Here is a 17370-nt window from a genome sequence, read left to right on the forward strand (position 1 = left end):
GACTATGTGATTTGCCTGGCTTCCGGACTGTGTTCTTCTCCTGTGAACACACCAGGCCTGCGCTGAACCAGGGGCATGTGAACCCCACTGGGGAAGAAGAGGAGTGGGCATCAGAAAAGTACCTCCTGCCCCTTCACAAAGACGCTTCTCCAAAAGAGCCCAAAGGCCCTGCTAGAGCATCCAGGACACATAAAAGGGGGCACGTGGACCCTATCAGAGCCCCCCACGAATATCTACCCCTTCAGTGTTGCCAGGGCACGCATCAGGACACCATTTTAACTAAATCGCCCCCAAAGCCACGCCATACGAAAGGCCAATACAAAAGTTTACTTTTTAAATTTTTTTTTTTAACGTTTATTTATTTTTGAGACAGAGAGAGACAGAGCATGAACAGGGGAGGAGCAGAGAGAGAGGGAGACACAGAATCTGAAACAGGCTCCAGGCTCTGAGCTGTCAGCACAGAGCCCCACGCGGGGCTCGAACTCACGGACCGTGAGATCATGACCTGAGCCGAAGTCAGACGCTTAACTGACCGAGCCACCCAGGCGCCCCAAAAGTTTACTTTTTAATCTCAGATTATGCCCAGCCTCCTTGTCCAGCCAAGCTTCCAGGGAAGATTTCAACACAGGTGGCAGGTGGGAGCAACCACTGAGTCAGAGCAAAATCAGGCAAGGGAAGTCCCTCCCTTCCTTGCCGGTGGGCAGAGCTGTGTGCGTCCTGTCCAGCGCCAGCCAAAGGTGCCTGGACCTCTCTTTCCGCAGCTGCAGGCTGGGGAGTCCTCCCTGGGGAGGGTCCCGTCCCCTGAGCACCCTCCACGTTGGGCGACTCCTTCCAACAAGTCCACTGGCGGGAGGGCTCCCCGTCCTTGTCCTTGTCACCCTCCTTGATGAATGCTGATTGTCTGCTGATGCCACGGTGACGCAGACATTTGGACGTTACACAAGAGAACTAGGAAGCAGAAACGCATCAGCCGGGCACGATCCCCCCATCCAGCAGTAAGGGATATTAGCACAGGAACGTATTCTCCCCCAGCCTTTATTGTGCTACCTTGTCCTGACATGGTTGAGATCGTGCACCTCAGAACGATAGCTACCATTTTATTGCCTGCTTTTCCCCCTTGAGTAGCGTCTTTCCCCTTGGCTTGAAGAATCTTTGTTACCATAATTGTAAACGGAGGCATCGTCTCCTGCCTCACGTAGGCACTGCCATTTGTAGAACTTTTGGAAGCATACATCTTAAACCCTTTATCTTTCAGCACTAAATTTCATCCAAGTGTCTGGTGCTGTGTAATTATGTGCCCTAGTAACGCCATGGGTCTTTTTTGGATGCAAAAGCTGACCTCCATCCATGTACTGAAGTTGGGAAAATGTGATCCTGAAAAGTTTCCTGTCAAATGCATGTTTCAAGTCGGGGCATCTTGGGGCAGCTGGTGGCTCAGTCGGTTAAGCATCCAACTTGGGCTCAGGTCATGGCCTCATGGTTTGTGAGTTCGAGCCCCACGTCAGGCTCTGTGCTAACAGCTCAGAGCCTGGAGCCTGCTTCAGATTCTGTGTCTCCCTCTCTCTGCACCACCCCTGCTCTCACTCTTCCTCTCTCTCAAAAATAAATAAACAAAAAAAGAAACAAAACAGATGTATATATGGGAAGATGGGGGGAAGAAGAGAGAGAAACAAACCACAAAAGACTCTTAATGATAGAGAACAAACTGAGGGTAGATGGACAGATGGACAGAGGTGGGTGGGGGATGGGCTAGATGGGTGATTGGTACTAAGGAGGGCACTTGTTATGATGAGCACTGGGTGTTGTATGTAACTGATGAATCCCTGAATTTTACTCCTAAAACCAATATTACACTGTATGTTAACTAAAATTTAAATAAAACAGAAAATTAAATAAAGTTGGAACATCTTTTGCTGTGTGGCTTCCAAGTCACATGTGACAATGCCCACTGTAATCCAGTCCATGATGTCCAACTTACCCAGGTTTGCCAAGGACTTTCTGTTCTTAGCACCAAAAGTCCTGACTCCCCGGAACCAGCTCGGTCCTGGGCAGATCTGAACTTTGGAAAGACTGTCTCTATTTTATCACAGTAAAAGTCCTGCAACTCCAGAAGCCCATCAGTCCCAGGCAAACAGAAATGGTTGGTCGTTCTCCTTAAGATTCCATAACAAATTGGCTTATGGCATTCACTTTACCAGATGGAATTTGCATTTTAATAAATATATCTTCTAAATCATAAAGCCTTCATAATCCAGATGAATGATGGCTAATGATGGAATCACAGGGACTGGGACAAGCTGGTTGGAAGTCTATCCCCCCGCAAGCCCACCCCCAGTATGCCTTTCAACTCTTATTCAATTGACTGAATATTCTGCCAGCTCTTTCCTGCAGGCAACCTGCAGTGCTATATTACAATTGTTGGGAGTCCTCACCCCCTAGGTTGTGGCTCTCAAACAGGAACTTGCATCTGAGTCACCTGGAGGGCTTGTTTAGAAACAGGCCTTTGGGGGGGTGTTTGTTTACTTACTTTTGAGAGATGGAGAGTGAGGGGGCTGGGAGGGGCAGAGAGAGAGGGGACACAGAACCTGAAGCAGGCTCCAGCCTGGCGTCACAGAGCCCAACGCGGGGCTCAAACCTGTGAACCATGAGATCATAGCCCGAGTCAAAGGCGGACGCTCAACTGACTGAGCCACCCAGGCGCCCCTGAATTTCTAGGGAGTTCCCAGGTGATGTTCTTGTTGGTGTTCCCTTCCCATACTGAAAACCATGGTGTAGTGGTGAGGAGAGGATCCTTGCTTTTATACTAATTGGTTTCACAGCCTCAGCTAGTTAGTTAACCTCTCATGCCTGTTTCCTCATTAATAAAAGTGAACCTCTCTCATCACATTGTTGTGAGATAATGGAACAGTGCCTGGCCTGTAAGAGCTACCTAAGTGTTTTTTATTATTACCCCAAGCTCATAAGAACTGATCTGCTATTTTTTTTAATTTTTTAAGGTTTTATTTATTTTTGACCCAGAGTGAGACAGAGTACAAAGCGGGGAGGGGTAGAGAGGACGGAGACACAGAATCCAAAGAAGGCTCCAGGCTTTGAGCTGTTAGCACAGAGCCCAACGTGGGGCTGGAACCCATGGACTGTGAGATCATGATGACCTGAGCCAAAGTCAGCCGCTTAACTGACTGAGTCACCCAGGCTGCCCCAGATCTGCTGTGTTTTTTAAAGTTCATTAATGTTTTGAGAGAAACAGCACAAGCAGGGGAGGGGCAGAGAGACAGAATCCCAAGCGGGCTCCACACTGTCAGCCAAGAGCCCGATCTGGGGCTCGAACTCAAGAAGCTTGAGAACATGACCTGAGCCAACATCAAGAGTCAGACGCTTAACGGACTGAGCGGTCCAGGCGCCCCTGATCTATTTTTCTTCTTTAGACTTCAAGCCAGCTGCAGATACTTGGTACTCCTACAAACATTCCTACCGTGCCTGGCCACTCGGCTGGGTTTGCAACTGCCCTGGTTCCCTCAGATGCTGACTGGCCTTCTGGGGAAGATTGGCTGAGTTAACATTCAGTATTCTCTCCATCCCACCCTGCAGGCTCTTAGCTTCCAGAATGTTTTCCGGAAGAATGCCCAGGAGTGTAGCCACAAAGCAGCCCAAAGTATTTGAATAACACATGGCCCTATAAACTCCACGGACAAAGCCTTAGCTGTTGGGCAAGAAAGACCACTTAGTTGAAATAGACATATGTGGACTTCCTTGTTTAAGGAGAGATGAGTTTATAGCAGGATGCAAACATTCAGTGTGTGTGTGTGTGTGTGTATTCCCATTCTCCATTAGATGGGATCATTTGGCCCATTATCAGCAAAGGGCAACTTTCCCCAGGATGAAAGGAACGCCTTTTACATCCAAGAAGTAGAGTTGGGTGGTTGAGTTTTGTGAACACTGAGCCCCTTCCCTCACCTCCAAGGAAGATAAACCTGTTTTCTCTTGCCACTGATGCAGGCTCTAGTTGAAACAAGCCATTGAGGCTCTTCCTGGTGGGCCCTGAAGGGCTACTGCTCTCTTACTGCTGGTGTCAGTAACAGAGAGATGCGGGTCGGCTGGAAATAGTGGCAAGACATAGAGTACATGGCTGGTTTTAAGGGGGCAGGCACCACTCAGAGGCTACAGATATTTACCAACCAGAATTTGTGCCTGTGTTGCTGGATCTTAAGAGTTAAAAAAAAAAGGTGTGTGGGGGGGCACCTGGGTAAGTCAGCCGGTTAAGCATCCAACTTCAGCTCAGGTCATGATCTCGAGGTTTGTGAGTTCGAGCCCTGCGTCCAGCTCTGTGCTGACAGCTCAGAGCCTGGAGCCTGCTTCGGATTCTTTGTCTCCCTCTCTCTCTCTGTCCCTCCTCTGCTCACACTGTCTCTCTCAAAAATAAAAGAATCATCAAAAAAATTTTTTAAGAAGGAACCCAAATTCCAGCTTTTAACAGAATATCTCCTGACTTTTACATGTTGTCAGCCAACTGTAATCTTAAAAAAAATTACCGTGTAACCCATCCCCCCACCCATCTCCCCTCCAGCAACCCTCAGTTTGTTCTCTGTATTTAAGAGACTCTTATGGTTTACCTCCCTCTCTGTTTTTATCTTATTTTTCCTTACCTTCGCCTATGTTCATTTGTTGAGTTTCTCAAATTCCACATATGAGTGAAATCATATGGTATCTGTCTTTCTCTGACTGGAGTATGTGTTAAATGGGTGATGAGCATTAAGGAGGGCACTTTTGGGGATGAGCACTGGGTGTCATATGTAAGAGATGAATCACTGGGTTCCACTCCTAAAGCCAAAACTATCCTGTATGTTAACTAACTTGAATTTAAATTTAAAAAAATTACCATGTGATCCAAACAAATATGTCCACAGCACGTATTTGCTGCCAGTGTATGACTTCTGGGTTATAATGAGAAAAAAAGACACCAGGGTTTGTAGCATGGATGGCAAATGGGGTTAGCAGCAGGCAGGCAGGAGAGGCTGTGTGTTTGGGGAAAACAAGGGATCAGGAGTCTAAGTATGGTCCTCCTGGTCAAGAGAGACAAAGTGAGCACATTCCAGAAGAGGCACCATTTGTACTCAAGAGATGTGTTGGATTTGAATCCTTGCCAGCTGGCCATCCTATCTTCAGTGGTTGGGAATAACAACAGCTAATGTCCACTGGACACAACACTGTACCAGGCATTGTCCTGAAAGCTTTACATGTATCGCTTAATTTAATCATCACACCTATTCCTGGGAGGTCGGTTGTGTCGTTATCCCCACTTGACTTCATTTCACCTATATCCTAGTATTGTCCCAGTTGACTTCATGGAGCAGGATCTTGGTTCTACCTGGAAAAACACCCCACAAACCAACGAAATGCTGTGGGCAGAATGCCCAGTTGGTAGCTACCATGGATTTCATGCACCAACAATACCCCAAGTCTAAGAAACCTAGGACCCCTAGGTGTCACAGAGGAGCTCCAGAACCTTTCCTCTAAGGCAATGAATTAAGCATGTGAGAATGCCAAGGTTGAGACAGTGGAAAGTAGCTAGACTATTATAGTTGTATCTCTTGATGTCTTATCAACCAGTCACAGAGCTCCGGAGGAGTTACCTACTGGACAGGTCAGCTTTGATGGGAGGGAAGGCATAGGCTCCCTCTGCCCTGGAAAGCAACTTTATACAGGATGTTGCAGGGAAGGATCTGGGGGTACTGGAGGGGAGCATGAAGATGCTAGGGACCCAGAGCAGAGTGCAAAACAAAAGCTAGAAGGAAGAAAGATAACGCTGGCCTACTGCATGACTTTTCTGAAGGCCAGTTTCATATGGAGGCCATTCACTGGCTGGGAAAGAGCCACAGAAGGAAATGGTTTTAATGCTGGGCTAGGGCCCCTGGTCTCTATGAACATCCCCCACCCCCAATTTCCTTGCGTAACTACGGCCACAGAAGCAGGGAAGGGGATTGTGAATCTGGCCTAAGTTCATGGTTTATCATTACCTAAATATATATTTACCAAAGACTTACCAAACAGGGCTTTTTAAAGTTCTGAGTGATGTCCTGTCTGGTATTTTCTTAGGAAATGAAATTGTTGCTTCATCGAATGATGGGTTATTTATTGATGGAGAAAAGTAGCCAGCAGGACCATTTCCCCATATTGCTTAGTAACTTTTACACGCACTCTAAGTCATATTTATATAATGGCTTAGGACTAGTAGTTACTAAATAACAGGAAATTCTGAAAAGGTTTCAGTATATATAAGATATCAAAACTGTTTAGCTAGAGACAGTTTCATGTTCACTTTATAAAGTCAGAGCTAAAGTTGTTGGATTTTCCCCTCTGAGCTCCTGAATACAATATTTTGGACTCACCACTTAGTTGGTCATTCAGTAACATAGTTGTTCATTCAGTAACTTTTATTGGGCACTCGCTGTTGCCATCGTTGCATCTAATAGCAATAGCTACCACATATCAAGCACTTACTATCTTCTAGCCATTAGGCTGATTATCTCATTTAACCCTGATAACCACCTTATTCAGTTAGTGTTTTCATCTCTATGTTTTACAGATGAGGAAACTAACACTTAGTTCTGTAAATTGCCCAGGACCAGCAGTCCTAAACTATAGTTGGTAACAACCACCACACCAAAAATGCCAATGATTGATTTTTGCTGATTACATGCTACATGCCAAACATAGCACTGTGTGTTACATATGCATCATCTCACTTAATTCTCAGAAGAATGACTCTGTGAGCTCAGTGCTATAATTATTATCAGCCCTATTTTACATGTGAGGGAAATGAGGCTCCAAATGGTAATCTGCCCAGAGTCACACAGCTGGTAAGTGAAAGAACTATGATTTCTAGCAGGTTTCTCCAAACCATCAACAAAACTAAAAGGCAACCTACAGAATGGGAGAAGATATTTGCAAATGATATATCTGATAAAGGATTAGTATACAAAATATATAAAGAACTGATACAACTCAGGGCACCTGGGTGGCTCAGTCGGTTAAGTGTCTGACTTCAGTTCAGGTCAGGATCTCACAGTTTGTGGAGCCCACATTGGGCTCTGTGCTGACAGCTCAGAGCCTGGAGCATGCTTCGGATTCTGTGTCTCCCTCTCTCTCTGCCCCTCCTCTGTTCTCTCTCTCTTTCTCTCAAAAATAAATAAACATTATGGGGTGCCCAGGTGGCTCAGTTGGTTGAGTATCCAACTTTGGCTGATGTCATGATTTCACAGTTCATGAGTTCAAGCCCCACATCGGGCTTTGTGCTGACAGCATGGAGCCTGGAGCCTGCTTCGAGTTCTGTGTCTCCCTCTGTCTCTGCCCCTCCCCTGTCATGCTCTCTCCCTCTCTCTCTCAAAAACAAATAAACATTAAAAAATTAATAAAAATAAATAAAAATTAAATAATTTAAAAAAAAAGAACTGATACAACTCAACACCCCAAAATCAAATAAAGCAATTAAAAAATGGGCAGAAGACATGAACAGACATTTCTCCAAAGAGGACATACAGATGGCCCACAGACACATGAAAAGATGCTCAACATCAATCATCATGAGGGAAATACAAGTCAAAACTACAATGAGATATCACCTCACATCTGTCAGAATGGTGAAAATCCAAAACAGGAGAAACAGGTGTTGGCAAGGATGCGAAGGAAAAGGAAACTTTGTGCACTGTTGGAAATGCAAACTGGGCAGCCAATGTGGAAAACAGTATGGAGGTTCCTTGAAAAGTCAAAAACAGATGACCCAGCAATCACACTACTGGATATTTAACCAAAAATACAAAAACAGAAATTCAAAGGGATACATGCACCCTGATGTTTATAGCAGCATTATGTATAGTAGCCAAATTATGGAAACAGCCCAAGTGTTCATCGATTGATGAATGGATAAAGATGTGGTATATATATGCAATGGAATATTACTCAGTCATTAAAAGGAATGAAATCTTACCATTTGCAATATCATGGATGGAGCTACAGAATATAATTTTAAGTGAAATAAGTCAGTCAGAAAAAGACAAACATCATATGATTTCATTTGTATGCGGGATTTAAGAAACAAAACAAACAAGCAAAGAAAAAAAAAAAAGAGACAAACCATGAAACAGACTCTTAACTCTAGAGAACAAACTGATACCAGAGAGGAGGTGGGTGGGGAGATGGGTGAAATAGGTGATAAGGATTAAGGAGTGCCCTTTTTATGATGAGCACCAGGTGATGTATGGAATTGTTGAATCACTATATCGTACATCTGAAACTAATATAACACTGTATGTTAACTATACTGGAATTAAAGTAAAAAGCTTCATAAAAAATAAAGTAGGTCCATCTGACACCAGAAGCCAACTCATAGGACACCTCCTCCAGGAAGTTTTCCATAAACTCCCTAAAATGTTTAAGATGTCCATGTACCATGTTTATATTGCACCTTGCTGGCTCTATCAGAACATATTATTAACATTGTTATTATGACTAGTATTTTTTTAGGGTTTTGTGCAAACACTATGCATACATTATCCCTAGTTCTCACAACGGTGTGTGGAAAAGGCATTATTAGCCTTATTATCTGGTAAACAGGCTCAAAGAAGTTAAGTAACGGGGTCAAGACCACACAGCTGGTGGAAATGGAACTGGGGTTCCAATCCAAGTCTATTGGTCTCCATTGAATGAAAGCCCATACTTTTCCTGCCAAACAATGCTACCTTCCATCATTTTGTATTGAAATTATGTTTGTTTATCTATATGATCTAATTGGCCAAGTGTCAGCACACTTTTTAGGTAGAGCCAGATAGCAAATATGTGAGGCTTTGCAGGCCGTATAGTTTCTTCTGGTCGTATCACAAAAGCAGTCATATACAATACATAAGCAAATACCTAGACAAATGGGTGTGGCCGTGTTCCAAAAAAATCTTTATTTACACATACTGAAATTTGACTTTCGTATAATTCTCATGTGTCATCATACGTACATTCTTTTTGTTTTTAATTGTCTTTTCAAGCATTTGAAAATATAAAAACCACTCTTTGCTCACAGGCCATAAAGAAACAGTCAGTAGGCTGGATTTAGCTAGTAGGCCCTTGCGATAGACCGGTAACTCCTGGAGGGTAGAGGTTAGTCCTCCTCATTGATTTCCTCAAGATTTCACCCAGTGCCCATAGTCAGGGCCCAGTAAATATTTGCTGAGAGGCAGACTTCAGCCAGCGGATAGATTCTAGAGCATAGACTTTGCTTTGTCACTTTCTAGCTGGGTGACATTAGGCAAATTGCTGTTAGGTTACTCTCAGTTTCCTCATCTAAAAATGGATACGGGGGCGCCTAGCTGGCTCAGTTGGTAGAGCACAACTCTTGATCTCAGGGTCATGAGTTCAAGCCCCACGTTAGGCATGGAGCCTACCAAACAAGCAAACAAATACAATGGCTATGATAGAGACAGGTTTCCACTTATGAAATATAAGGGAAGAAAAAGTGGAGCATAGAGAGTATAGTTAATGGCATTGTAACAGTGTCATATGCTGACAGATGGTAGCTACACTTGCGGTGAGCATAGCATAACATATGGAGAAGTTGGATCACTAAGTTGTACACTTGAAACTAATGTAACACTGTGTGTCAACTCTAGTTCCATTTTCAAAAAAATTTTTTTGAAGTGTATTTACTTATTTTACGAGAGAGGCGGAGCCACGCGTGTGGAAGAGGCAGAGAGAGGGAGACACAGAATCTGAAGCAGGCTCCAGGCTGTGTGCTGTCAGCACAGAGCACCACGTGGGGGTCGAACCCACGAACCATGAGATCATGACCTGAACCAGAGTCAGACGATCAACCGACTGAGCCACCCGGGCACCCTCTGCTTGGAACATTCTTAACCGCACTTCAACAGGTGAATTCTTCCCCATCCTTCAGGTCTTTAGCTTAGATATCACCTTACCCAGGAACCTTTTTCTGATACATTAAATAAATATGAAGAGCTCCTCCTCTGAACCCTCATATCATCCTACACTTTGGTGTCAGAGACAGGCTAGTTTCTCATGAACCCCCTTTTTTTTTTCTTCACTGAGCAGAGGAAGGTCACATTTCTTGGCTTACCTTGTCATTACATTGGCTCCTGGTAACTTTCAAGTGTGGCTATAAATCGTGCTGTGTGATAGTCCATGGGCTGTCTTTGTTTATTTGCCTACAGAACACAGAGGATCCACTGGTAGGCTCTGAGGAGGTCTATGGAATGCTGAAGCCATAAAGCAGAAAGAACCTGAATCCTGAGTCACCACTTCGAAGACAAATACCCAGGAGAGTTGCTTGACCTGCCTTGGCCTGTGACATGAATAAACTTTTATTGTGTTGAAACTTGTAGATGTGAGGATTATTTGTTATAGCATCTAGAATTAGTTACCTTGACTAATGTATCTTTCTTATGTCATAGTACCTAATAACCCTGATTGTGATTGCATAATTTCCTATTTACTTGGCTTTCCTAGTCGCTAAAACATAAGCTCCATCAGGGCAGGAATTTTTCTGGTTTCTTTTGTACTATCTAGAGTTCCTGGCACTTACTAATTACTCAACAGATATTTGGTGAATAAAAAAATGAATGAGCATTTTATTCCTTTTAAGACCCATGTTGAAAGAGTGGAAGGGGCCATACCATGCCATCAGACCCATGCCACTCAACACTGACTGAGGGACTAGCTGCCTTGGAAATTGCCAAACCACCAAGTGATGCATTCTGGATCACAACTCTGGAATTGACCTCACGGGGGTAATCCCATCAGCCCTTACCTCTCTGTTAACCCCAACCATTGTCAGTCTGGCCCTTCCACCCCCACCAAAACCTCTTGCCAAAGTCACTAAAAACCTCCATGTCATCAAAATCAGTAGTGTCCTGTTTGTCTTCATCCAACTTGATCTGCCATCAGTGTTACACACAGTTTACTACTCTCTCCTCCAATACTCTTCTCTTGGCATCTGTGACACTATACATTAAAAAAATTCACCCATATCTTTGACTTCTCCCTTTCTGTCTGTTTCAAACGCTCCTCTCCTATCCAATATCCAAATGTTGGAGTGCCCCGGCACTAATTCCTAGGGCCTCTCTCTGTCCGCACTCTTTCCCTAGGTGATTTCCTCTATTACCATGGCATTAAATATTATCTATATGTTGATTTCTTTCATGTTTGTGTCCCCATCCCAAAACTCTTCTTCATGCCAGATTCACGTGACCGACTACTTAGAGATCTACTTGGAGATCTAACAGGCATTAAACTTAAGCTATCTAAATATAAATAATTCTATCAGGGACACCTGACTGGCTCAGTCGGTAAAGCATGCAACTTTTGATCTTGGGGTTGTGAGTTCAAGCCCCACTTTGGACATGGAACCTACTTGAAAAAAAACACAAGAACAGTAATGAAAATATGACTTGATCAGTGCCTTCTTCCCTACACCTGAATGTAACCATTCTTTCCACAGTCAAAATTTTCCATCCCGTTGAAAGGAACCACCATCTCCCAAATTATTGAAGCCACAAACCAGCAAATCATTCTTGGTTCTGCTATCTCCCTCCCCTCCAATGTCTAATCAGTAAGTTCTACAGTTTTTAGATCCAAAATATATCATAGACCTGCCCACTCTTCATCAGTTTTGCTGCCAACACCCTAGTTCAAGCCACTGGCACTTCTTGTCCATGATACTGTAATGAACTCTTAATGGATCATTCAACTCTCATGCCTTCCTTCCTTCCTGTCTATTCTCCACGCATTAGCCAGAATAATCTTATAAAAGAAGTTTCCTGGGGTGCGTGGCTGGCTTAGTCGGTAGAGCATGGAACTCTTGATCTCAGTGTTATGAATTCAAGCCCCACAATGGGCATAAAGCTTACATTAAAAACAAACAGGGTTGGCTTAGTTGGTTAAGCATCCAACCCTTGGTTTCAACTCAGGTCACGATCTCACGGTTCATGGGTTCAAGGCTCACAAGTGGGCTCTGCACAGGCAGTGAGGAGCCTGCTTGGGATTCTCTTTCTCTCCCTTTTTCTCTGCCCCTCCCACATTCTCTCTCTCTCTCTCTCTCTCTCTCTCAAAATAAATAAATAAATAAATAAATAAATAAATAAATAAATAAATTTTAAACAAACATGAAAGAGAATCATGTTTCACTTTCAATGAAGTCCATACTCTTTCATTGAGATTCAAGGCTCTATGTCATCCGGACGTTGCCTAGTTTTCCCACCCCCTCTCGGGCTACATTCCTTCAATCCTACTAGTCATACTGTCTCCTTTCAGAGCTGTGAACAAGGCAAGCTCTTTCTTGCCTCAAGCCCCTAACACATGCTGGGCCTTCTGCCAGGAATGTGTTTCCTTTCCCCTACTCCTGGAGGCTCTTCACCAAACCAATTCCTTAATAAAAACCTCTCCACATGTAAGTTCGTCTTCCCTGCCCACAGTCTCCCTGACCCACTCCTCATTCTCTGCAACTGTTCTCCTGTGTTTCCTTCACACATTTATCACAGTTTGGAATTGCCTATTTATTGCTTATTCACTTGTTGATTATCTGTCTCCCTCCATGGTACCTTTAAACTCTATAAGGACAGAGACAACATCTGTTTTATTCTCTCCGTGTATTACAGAGTCCCTAACATAGTCCTTCGCACAGAGTAGTTACTCAATAATAGGGGTTGAATGAAATCGTAAGCATTTCCACCTAGCTTGTGTGATTTGAAGAGTATGATGATAAGGTCACCCCCAATCTCATTCTAAAAACCTTTTTCTCTCTCTCCATCTCATTCAGCTTATAACAGTGTGTGAAACCCCCTTTTGAACCACCCCTTTGGGCCAACACACTAGTTGGCAAACTACAGCCCCCTGGCCAAATCTGCGGTTCCACTTGTTTGTTTGTCTAAACTGAGAATGGTTTTTACATTTTTTTACATGATTGAACAAAATGGAATGAAGAATAATATTCCGTGACATGTAAAAATTATATGAAATTCAACCTCTTTATTTATTGGAACACACCAGTCAATTTGTCTATGGATTGTCTATTGCTAATGTCATGCCACAAGGGCCAAGTTGAATAGTTACAACAAACACTGTATGGCCCTCAAAGCCTATAATATTTACTATTTGGTCCTTTTGCAGAGAAAGCATACCACCCCTTGAACTAATGTATTGAAGGATCCTGTTAAAATGTACAAGTTGCCTGAGAAAAGTAGCAGAGTGAGCCACTACCCACCACCTCCAACTTGGATTTGATTGTTTAATCTGTTTCACTCACCCAGAAAGGGGCCTAAGAAAATGGGTTATAGGGACGCCTGGGTGGCTCAGTCAGTTAAGCATCTCACTCTTGATTTCGGCTCAGGTCATGATCTCCCAGTTCGTGAGTTTGAGTCCCACTTTGGGCTCCGTGCTGGTGGTGTGGAGCCTGCTTGGGATTTTCTCTGTCTCCCTTTCCCCCGTGCTCGTTCTCTCTGTCTCTCTCAAAAATAAATAAATGAACTTTACAAAAATTAAAAAAAAATAAAATGGGTTATAAATATAAAGAAAAGTTTTATTAGGGGAAGAGAGTAAGACAAGTCCAAAGCAAATATCCTTCACCCTCTTTGGGGCAAGAGCTACATTGAAGTTGTCCCAAAATATGAAGTTATGAGTGAGGGTCAGGGAGAGGGGACAGTGGGACTTAGGGAGGATGCTAATTAATGGATAATAAGGAAGGGGAGGTTGGCCCATGTGCAGTGGGAGAGAGGGAAAAGGGTGTCTTCTTGCCCACATCTCCTCATTACTTGACAGTGAACTTGTCTGGAAGCCACAGAGAAGGCATCCCAGCAGAGGCTAAGGCTTGGCCATGGAGCAGGTCAGGGTTTCCCCTCATGGTTTCCACTGTGATGAACTTAGGAGATGCTTGGTAACCCTCAGGCTGTGACACAGTCCATCTGGGGAGGGAGAGCTGGGCAGAGCGTCATTCAGAGGATCAGGAAAACCTTGAGTGTCTGGAGGACAGGGGAGGGGCAAGGGCTAAATGCCTATAACACCTCATTCACTATTTTGCTCTTTGCTCCCCTTCATTCAAATCCTCCAGATTTATGTCTCTAATCACGAAGATGTGAAAAACCTTATTGCTATGAAGTCTTCTGTGACTCCCCGTGAATTTCAGACTCAATGGTTGGGGTTGGGGTAGAGATTTTGTGCCCTCTCTTTCCTCCTTTCTTACACCGGGGTATGTCATGGCCATGGGCCTCCAGGGATTTTCTCGGGAGAGTTAACTATCTGCTGCATTAGCTGAGTGTAGCTACCACCCAGGCAATTGCCCTGCATGCCCACACACTGACACATCTCCCTCTCCTCCCCTCCAGGCAAATTATTCCTGCTCCTCAGCATGAGTCACCACACAGTAAGAGTTACCACAGGCCAGATTTCTGCGTCAGCAACCCCAACATGCTGTTTTTCTTACAAAGGGTGGGGAAACAGGAGGGAGGGAAACAGAGAAGGTACAAGTGGGGAATGGAACAAAGTGCACAGACCACAAACCAAAGGGTGACTCTGGTCTTCTACTTCCTACTGGCTTGGAAGGGCCTTTGATGTGTTAGGCAGCCTTCCTTTGGCTACTCAGTTTCATTTCCCTTGTTCTTTATATTCTGTCTGTTCCCTTGTGATTGAGGAGCTTATTTTCTGATGTGGTGTTGGGGCTCCAAAGGGACCCCCAGGACCATCGCAAAGGGAATGTAGGGAAAGAGCTCCATGAACATTCTCACAGACCTAAATATGGGGCACCTAATCCTATAAAGCTAAAAGTACTGTTGGAACAGGGGAGCCTGGGTGGCCCAGTCGGTTAAGCATCCGACTTCAGCTCAGGTCATGATCTCACAGTTCGTGGTTTTGAGCTCCACCTCAGGCTCTGTACTGACAGCTCAGAGCCTGGAGCCTGCTTCGGATTCTGTGTCTCCCTCTCCCTCTGCTCCTCCCTTGCTCACGCTCTGTCTCTCTCTTTCTCTCTCAAAAATAAACATTAAAAAAAAGTACTGTTGAACAATAAACACAGAGGTGAAGTCTAAGCACAATGTGGAGAAGTCACAACAATGATCGGACAAGGCAGGCTGGAAGAGTCCCTAACCTTGGTAATAATAATAAAGGAAAACCTTGGATTGTGAGTAACTTGTTCTGTGAGAGTTCTGCAAGACGAGTGAACATTTGTGATAATTTTTAAAGTGTTTATTTATTTTTGACAGAGACAGAGACAGAGTGAGAGTTGAGGAGGGGCATAGAGAGAAGGGGACACAGAATCCGAAGCCAGCTCCAGGCTCTGAGCTGTCAGTACAGAGCCCTATGCAGGGCTTGAACTCACGAACCAAGAGATCATGACCTGAGCCAAAGTCAGACGCTTTACCGACTGAGCCACCCAGGCACCACATATTTCTGATAAATTTTAACTTGGTAAACAAGTGATGTCTTACAATATGAGTAGTATATGATGCCTAATGTCATGTGATCACAACTGAGCCGATGGCTCTTGAGATTTGCTTTGATATATGAGTGCTTTGGATTACAAGCATGTTTCTGGAATGAATTATGCTCACAAACCAAGGTTTTACTGTATTAGTAATTACTATTAAAACACTTTTAAGACAGACACACATACATACATACACATATAATGTGTTTAATATAATCCTCACAACAGCACAACTAAATGGGTACTGTAATTAATGCCATATCCCAGGTAAGAAAACCAAGAGCTGTCAGATAAAGCAATTGCCCCAACATCTCTGGGCTACTAAGACACAGAGACAGAATTTGAGCTTAGAGGCCCAAGGCAGGAGTCCATGCCCTTAACCACTAACCTGCTACTCAGAGAATGTATGAAGTGCTCCAATATGAGTGAATGTGCTGACCCGAGATCTGAGAGAGTCCTCTGATCAGTCCTTTCTTTTCAGGGCAGACATTCTGACATGTAGCTCTGGAGAGAGGGAAGGAAGGAGAGAAGGAAGTGGAGTATGAGATGCTGTGTGTTTCCACTTGTCCCTTGACCTACCTCTTATGCCTAGGCATGCACTTCACTTTGGCTGGGATTGACACGGTCTCTTCCAGCAAAAGTCTTGGAGGCTGATAGTGAAGCTTTCAAAAGCTCTTGGAGTGAAAGCTTCAGGATGCCTGTGCTTCTTTGTGTCCATACCATGGATTTGTTGCTTCCTGCCATCCACCATTCTCTCTCATATAACAGGGTTTCATGGGCCACTCACACTCTTGGAGGGCAGTATACCAAGTTTGAGCTTAGAAGGGGGGATTTTTGGTAAGAGACCGTGAAAGAGGAAGTGACTCACAAATGAAATTTTCAGCTGGAGAGAACATTCTGTCTGATGCATCTGACCACTCATATAGTAAGAAAGGAGTCTCTCATTCCCATGTTCAAGAACAAAAGCTTCCTGGGGTAACTATCCACTGCAACAAAGTTCACCATCGGAAACCTTCTGGGATTGGCTCTTCGACAAAATTGCAGCCATGTGCATCCAAAATCACATCATAGATTTAAGCTGTAATGAAGCACCTTAGTTTCACCAGCACAGCCCAAGAGCTTTTTTAAATATTCAATGACAAGTCAGGTTCTGGAACCCAGCCAGTCTACTTGCAAGGAAACAATAATCAGTGAACACAGCCTTTCCAGAATGGAAAATGGGTGACTGTCCCATATTCACACAGCTGCAATGTGATAGATTGAAGTGAGACAACCACAAGCTGAGTGGACAGAAGAATTCTATAAAGATGAGCCAAGTCATGACTTTAAAACACAGACTGCAGTTGGTGGGGAAAAGTGCAACAGATGGAACTGGGACCATCACTGCTTCTCTTTCTAAGAGCATGGAGACGACCGGGAGACAAAGAGCTTCAAGTGAAACTCTAGACCAAAGGACAAACTATATAGAGAGGGTGGATGATACTCATAGTCATGGGTGTAGATCTGTATCTAAAACTAGATAAGGGTATATATAGCAGCTTGAGAGACAAAACTAGATTACCATAAAGAGTATTAATGATTAACACATGGAGTAATACAAGTAAATTGCTCACAATTAAATTAAGATGCTTCCTGACTGCCAACTGTAGACCTTGCTAACTTCAGCTTTGTCATAACAGAAAGAAATGTTAGAGACCAGCTATGACTTTCTTCTTTTCAAGAAAGACTTGTGATCATCTTTAAAGACAAGAAGAATGAGGCGCATCTGGCTGGCTCAGTTGAAACAGCATGCAACTCTCCATATAGAGTCATGACTTGGAGCCCCACGTTGGGCGTAGAGATTAGTTAAATAAATAATACTTAAAAATTGTTTAATATTTATTTATATTTGGGAGAGA

The sequence above is a fragment of the Panthera tigris genome, chromosome X, assembly GCF_018350195.1.
Source record: "Panthera tigris isolate Pti1 chromosome X, P.tigris_Pti1_mat1.1, whole genome shotgun sequence".
NCBI lineage: Eukaryota > Metazoa > Chordata > Mammalia > Carnivora > Felidae > Panthera > Panthera tigris.